We start from the raw sequence: 7,769 nt of genomic DNA on the forward strand, positions 1-7,769 counted from the left end.
ATATAGACTTAGCTAGTTAAAACTGCGAGTCAATTAATGATATTTATTCATGTTTCTTAGGTTATAAAATGACATTTAGTATTTTTTTTTCTATTTTTAGTTTTTTCTTAATAAAATGGCCCATAATTAACGAATATAGCCTTAGCTAGTTAAAACTGCGCATAAATTCCTGATTTTTTTGTCTTGTTACTTAGGTAATAATGGAACATTTAGTATTTTTTCTAATGTAAGTGTTTTCTTAAGAAAATAGCCCATCTTTAACAAATATAGCCTTAGCTAGTTAAAACTACACATAAATTCTTGAATTTTTGTCGTGTTACTTAGGTAATAATGGAACATTTAGTATTTTTTCTAATGTAAGTGTTTTTCTTAAGAAATTCCCACTGGAGGTCTTATGACTCCTCCCCACAATGAATTCAGATGGTTTTAGGACTCATCTCACTAGCCATAACTCCATTCATACTGAAATTTCATTCAAGAAATTATGAAGGAATTGAAAATAGGTAACACACTCATTCTTGAAGTCACCTCTTGTATACACAATGCAGAAATTTCATTTAAGAAATTATCAAAAATTGTAAGTAAGTAGCAAATTCTTTCTTGAATTTGCCTCCTGAATAAATAAAAAAAAGACATTTCATTCAAGAAATTATGACAAAATTCTAAGTAAGCAACAAACTCTTTCTTGAAGTTACCTCATGGATACACAATGCAGAAATTTCATTTAAGAAATTATCAAAAATTGTAAGTAAGTAGCAAATTCTTTCAATAATATGTTAATACGTTTAATCAATAAATATCTTTAAGCTTAACACGTCTTTATTCTTTAGAATAGTTTTATTGATTTCATTAAATTATGAAGAAAGTGTAAGTAAGTAACAATATCTTTCTTGAATTTGCTTCCTGGACACAATACAGATATTTAATTCAAGAAATCATAATAAAATCGCAAGTAAGTTATAAATTCTTTATTGTTTTAACCTATTGGATACACAATACTGAAATTTCATTCAAGAAATTATGAAGGAATTGTAAATAGGTAACACACTCATTCGTGAAGTCACCTCTTGGATACACAATGCAGAAATTTCATTTAAGAAAATATCAAAAATTGTAAGTAAGTAGCAAATTCTTTCTTGAATTAGCCTCCTGGATAAATAAAAAAGACATTTCATTAAAGAAATTATGACAAAATTCTAAGTAAGAAACAAACTCTTTCTTTAAGTTACCTCATGGATACACAATGCAGAAATTTCATTTAAGAAATTATCAAAAATTGTAAGTAAGTAGCAAATTCTTTCTTGAATTCGCCTCCTGGGTAAATAAAAAAGACATTTCATTCAAGAAATTATGACAAAATTGTAAGCAAGTAACAAACTCTTTCCTGAAGTCACTTCGTAGATACAGCATACAGAAATTTTATTTAAGAAACTATGAAAAAATTGTATGTAAGTTGAATATTCTTTCTTGAATTCACCTGCTGGATAAACAAAAAACTCATTTCATTCAAGACATTACGACAAAATTCTAAGTAAGTAAAAGACTCTTTATTTTTTTCATGACTTACATACACGATGTAGAAATTTAATTCAAGAAACTATGAAAAAATTCTCAGTAAGTAACAATTTCTTTCTTGAAGTCAACTCTTGGATACACAATACGGCAATTTCATTTAAGAAATTATGAAAAAATTGTAAGCAAGTAACAAACTCTTTCCTGAAATCACCTCTTGGATACACAATGCAGAAACTTCATTTAAGAAACTATGAAAAAATTGTAAGTAAGTAACAAATTCTTTCTTGAAGTCACCTCTTGGATACACAATACAGAAATTTCATTAAAGAAATTATGAAAAAATTGTAAGTAAGTAGCAAATTCTTTCTTGAATTCACCTGCTGGATAAACAAAAAGACATTTCGTTCAAGAAATTATGACAAAATTCTAAGTAAGTAACAAACTCCCTATTGTTTTCACGACCTAGATATACGATATAGAAATTTAATTCAAGAAATTATGAAAAAATTCTCAGTAAGTAACAATTTCTTTCTTGAAGTCAACTCTTGGATACACAATACGGAAATTTCATTCAAGAAATTATGAAAATATTTGCAAGTAAGTAACAAACTCTTTATTGATTTCACCTCTTGAATATACAGTACAGATACTTCATTCAAGCAACGTGATTAAACACGTTTTGAAACCACATGCTATTTGCTTGTCTTCCCATGGCACCTTTCCAAACGAGCGGGGATTCCCCCACTGGTTCCTACACATTGCAAAAAAATGAGCAGTACGAAAACTCCACGTTTTCAACCAGACTTTTTTTTTTCTCTTTTTCACAAACAATTTTCACTTAGCTAAACGATGTAGAAATTTAATTCAAGAAATTATGAAAAAATTCTCAGTAAGTAACAATTTCCTTCTTGAAGTCAACTCTTGGATACACAATACGGAAATTTCATTCAAGAAATTATGAAAATATTTGTAAGTAAGTAACAAGCTCTTTATTGATTTCACCTCTTTAATATACAGTAAAGATACTTCATTCAATACACATGATTAACCACGTTTTGAGACTAAATAATATTTGCTTGCCGTTCCTTTGTACCTTCACAAACAAGTAGGAATTCCCCACTGGGTCCTACATACTGCAAAAAGTGAGCAATATGAAAACTCCACGTTTTCAACCAGGCTGGTTTTTCAGACAACACCCATTTTTTAGGGACCAATCAGAGACAGCGGAGGTTGCTCAATATACAATAACTTGATTGGTGATTGGTTACACACCGCGACGGGCCATACATAGTGAGAGAGACAAGCAAAGTCGACATAGCTTTATTTCATTTTTTAAGGTTAATTTAGACGCGGTTACGTGCGCGCACGTAACCTCGTCTAAATTAACCTTAAAAAAATGAAATAAAGTGAAATGAAATCACCGTCCTGAAGACGAGGTTAGGTTCTTCACACAGTGGATACCTAAGAACATACCTGATCGTGATAAATCCATAAGACATGGTAAAAACTATTCTATATCATGGGACCATCGTTTGTGGATGTTTAAGAGTGAACTCTAAGTACTATTTTTTATGTAACCATTTGTTGTTGTGTTTTGTTTTTTTTTCTAAAAAAAAAAATGTGTTAATACGTTTAATCAATAAATATCTTTAATCTTAACCCGTCTTTATTATTTAGAATAGTTCTATTATTTTCATTAAATTGTGAAGAAATTGTAAGTAACAATCGCTTTCTTGAATTCGCTTCCTGGACACGATACAGATATTTAATTCGAGAAATCATGATAAAATCGCAAGTAAGTAATAAACTCTCTATTGTTTTGATATTTAATTCGAGGAATCCCATGAGTTGACTTCAAGAAAGAGTTTGCTACTTACGATACTTTGATTTTGTCAATGCTATCCCATGTATCTGTCAATAGATTTTGATAGAGAATTTATTCAATCTAATACTTAGATTTTCTCTATGGTAAATTATCTATCCAATATATGATGTATTTGAATTCTTTTTCTTGCATCCCCGATGTTGTAATAGACATTCTAAACGTTCGATATGCTAGCTTGCTCTAAAAATAATGAATACATAACAATGATGCATAGCATATTTTTAATGAAATAATGTCATGTAAAATATTAATACAAAAAATATATTATTATTATACATTATTAATATCATTGAACAACTTTGGACATTTTGAATCTGTTCCGTAAAATGGTTCACCTTGTTCTCTCTTGATACTATAGCTATTGTCTTCTCTTAGTTCGTAATCTGTAGAATAATCATTATTCCATTTTGACTCATACACAGTTTTTATAGGTGTGTCATCGACAGGGTCAATATGCTTTTCGTCTTTGGTATTATTTGATTCATTGACTGTTTGATCAATGGCAGTCACGTTCGCTGGTACTTTGTTTTTCATCGATTCATCTTTATATTCCTTAGTGATATTTTCTGCCAATGCCCTTTTTATTTTTCTAGCAATTTCACTGTCTATTATCACACTATTTTTACACAGGTAACAGTTCCGGCATGTAGACAGGATATGGTTTATGATATTAGTAGAAGAGTAGGCCTTTCTTTTCGTCTTTGCTTTCATTTGAATGCTAATACCCGAAAGCTGACGATATGGTTTAACACTGGGTAACATGTTACCACAAGCACTAGCAAGAAGATACCCCTCTTTATCAACTACTATTTTTATGTTGGCGTTTTGTTTGAGTGAAATCATCTCCGTAGATCTCAATCTCGCATAGCCACCATCATAAGACTTGAATTTTTTTGATGCTCCAATGAAATTCAATTTCTTACTGTCATGACAATACACGCATACGTTTCCGATAGTGCTACCACTTTTACTTGTTTAATAGTTTAAAAACTTCTCGTTATCAGCATTCAATGCTACAATAACACTATCATGTGAACACACTTTCTTAAAATGCTTCATCTTCACTTTTTTAGAGATATTAGTTACGTGTTTATCGTTCCACTGTGTAAAAAATACTGCTTTAATACATGCAATAAACTAGGTAGTGTCGATAACTAGCCATAGAGCAATAACGGGAAAGCCACATTGTGTCTCTGGGAAAGCATAGAGTACAATTGTTAGAGCCATAAAAATATCTGTCGAGGAGGTATCATTAGCAATAACCTACTTCTAATAAAGCATATCAAGTCACCTGTTTACCGGGTACTAAATAACTACCGTTTTTACTCCCCCTAGCATTATATTGGCTTACACTGAAAAAAATTGAACGGAAAAAATATAAGAATTATTTATTTAACAGAAATCCTCGCTTTTTGAATGAACACTAAGTAAATAAAAAAATCACACGGAATAACACAACTGACTACCACAAACGCAGAAACTGAATTTTAAAATTAATAACAATTATTTATCTAACATAAAATTTTGCATTTTTTATGAAAACCAAGTAAAGAAAAAAATTAAACTTACTAAAACAATAGAGTCCCTCAAACCACGTCAAGCCATTTTGAAAGGTATAAGAATTATTTATCTAACAGAAATCCTCGCTTTTTGAATGAACACTAAGTAAAGAAAAAAATCACACAAAATAAAACAACAGAGTCTCTCAAACCCCGTCAAGCTATTTTAAAAGGTATAAGAATTATTTATTTAACAGAAATCCTCGCTTTTTTAATGAACAATGAGTAAAGAAAAAAATTGCACAGAATAAAACAACAGAGTTCCTCAAACCCCGTAAAGCTATTTAAAAAGATATAAGAATTATTTATTTAACAGAAATCCTCGCTTTAAATTGAACGGAAAAAATATAAGAATTATTTATTTAACAGAAATCCTCGCTTTTTGAACGAACACCATATAAAGACAAAATTACACGGAATAAAACAACAGAGTCCCTCAAACCCCGTAAAGCTATTTTAAAAGGTATAAGAATTATTTATTTAACAGATATCCTCGCTTTCAATTGAACGGAAAAATATAAGAATTATTTATTTAACAGAAATCCTCGCTTTTTGAACGAACACCATGTAAAGAAAAAATCACACGGAATAAAACAACAGAGTCCCTCAAACCCCGTAAAGCTATTTTAAAAGGTATAAGAATTATTTATTTAACAGAAATCCTCACTTTTTGAATGACCATCATCTGCTTTTCAAAATGTTCGTATTTGGAACTCTGTCAGTTAACACTAAGAAGTGAATTGGGTAATCCTCTGGCAATAACAAAAGGCTTAGCAGTGATTACGTGTCATTTTCGACCCATTGCTGGCGACAATTCAATCAGAGCAGAGTTGTGTAGATGGAAATTCTTATCGCAAATTGAGTTAGCTTAATGCAAATTAGATATAATTTTGACATTTCTACTATTGCTTGCGATACTGGGGCGAGATCACAGATACCTTTAAGCTACAGGCTATTAACCGGATTCCATATGTACCCACAGTATTTCCATACACCTATTAGCCCAGAAACCTGTCTGGTTGGCCCAGAAACTTGTCTGGTTGGCCCAGAAACCTGAATTCAAAGTATAATGCCATGTGAGGGAGCTCTGAATCTCTTTGAAAAGGTGCAGAGCTTCTATAGAATAACGTTGAAATTGCTATACAGGGTACGGAAATGGTACCTCTTACTCTACTCATTAATTAAAAAACGTTCACAAATAAAATAAAAAAAAAACAAGTTTTTTTTAACTGAAAGTAAGGAACGACGTTAAAACTTAAAACGAACAGAAATTATTCCGTATATGAAAGGGGCTGTCCCCTCCTCAACGCCTCGCTCTTTACGCTAAAGTTTGACTTTCTCACAACTCAATTTTTTTTAAACAATAAAATTTTGTTTTAATTGCAAATTTTTTAATTAACTTTAACGAAATTCACACCATCAGATTCAGCTTATCAACGAGCATTATTAAAGAAGCTTCAAACTCCTATCTGCAAAAATGTGGAATTTGGCATTTTTTATTAACTTTAACGAAAATTACACCATCACATTAAGCTTATCAGAAAACCCTATTAAAGAAGTTTCACGCCCCTATCTGCAAAAAGGTGGAAATTTGCATTTTTTGCTCTGGTGGGGGGGGGGGGCTGGAGGAGGGTGTTACTCGGGAGAATCTTTCCGTGGAGGATGTTTCTTTGGGATAAGGGACATTTCTATGAAGGGTGTGCCGGATTTCCAAGCATTATTTAAAAAACAATAAGAAATTAAATAAAAAAAATGGTTTCTTCAACTGAAAGTAAGAAGCAACATTAGAACTTAAAACGAACAAAAATTCTTACGTATATGAGGGGGTTCTCCGCAAAGTCAATACAACGCTCTTAACACTACATTTTTTCTTTGTGCTTTAAAAAGAGGTCTCTATTATAATTAAAAGGTCGTTGTGATTCAGGGATTTGATAAGTAATTTTTTTTTTAATTTTAATGTGAAGAGAGTGGTATTGACTAAGGGGAGAGCCCCCTCTTATATGTAATAACATATACGTAATAAACAAAACAATAAAAAAAAACAAGCGATAAGGCTCAATAGTAATCGAAACTTTTAAAAACGGAATTTTGATGTCAATAAATGTATCACAAGAATGGGCTTATAATGTTGATTCTAAATATATAAATTTTATTAAGTTTAGTATTACTCATCAAAGGTTTCGAGCCTGAGAATATTTACCTGATTTTTTAAATAGGGAGGAAACAGCTCCTACTAGGGAAAGAATCCCACCGTCAGATTTTTAATGAAAATCCCACCGTCGGATTTAACGTATCAGAAAACCCTATTACATAGGTTTCAAGCAAATATTTCGAAAACTCTGAAACTATATCTGCAACGTATTTTTGCCAGAAGAAAAATATAAGAATATAGAAGTTCGTTACATAAGTTAATTTGTAAATTAAGTCAGAACCAAATTTAGAGACAGCCATTTAGCAAAAGAAGAGTAAAATTTTTATGAAAATTTTTTTTACTGATTCAATGACGGTGAGCCAAAATAAAAGCTGCATTAACTAAAAAAACGATCAGAAATTAAATTAAAAAAGCAAGTTTTTTAAACAAAGTAAGGAACGAGATTGAAACTTAAAACGCACAGAAATTACTGCATATATGAAGGGGGTTGTCCCTCCTCAACGCCTCGCTCTTTACGCAAAAGTTTGACTCTGTATTAAAAATTTATTTTATAAAACAATAAAAAACTTTAGCGTAAAAAGCGAGGCGTTGAGGAGGGGACAGCCCCTTTCATATACGGAATAATTTCTGTTCATTTAAAGTTTTAATGTCGCTCCTT

The sequence above is a fragment of the Artemia sp. Qi Xiang Cuo genome, chromosome 14, assembly GCF_049724085.1.
Source record: "Artemia sp. Qi Xiang Cuo chromosome 14, ASM4972408v1, whole genome shotgun sequence".
Lineage (NCBI taxonomy): Eukaryota > Metazoa > Arthropoda > Branchiopoda > Anostraca > Artemiidae > Artemia > Artemia sp. Qi Xiang Cuo.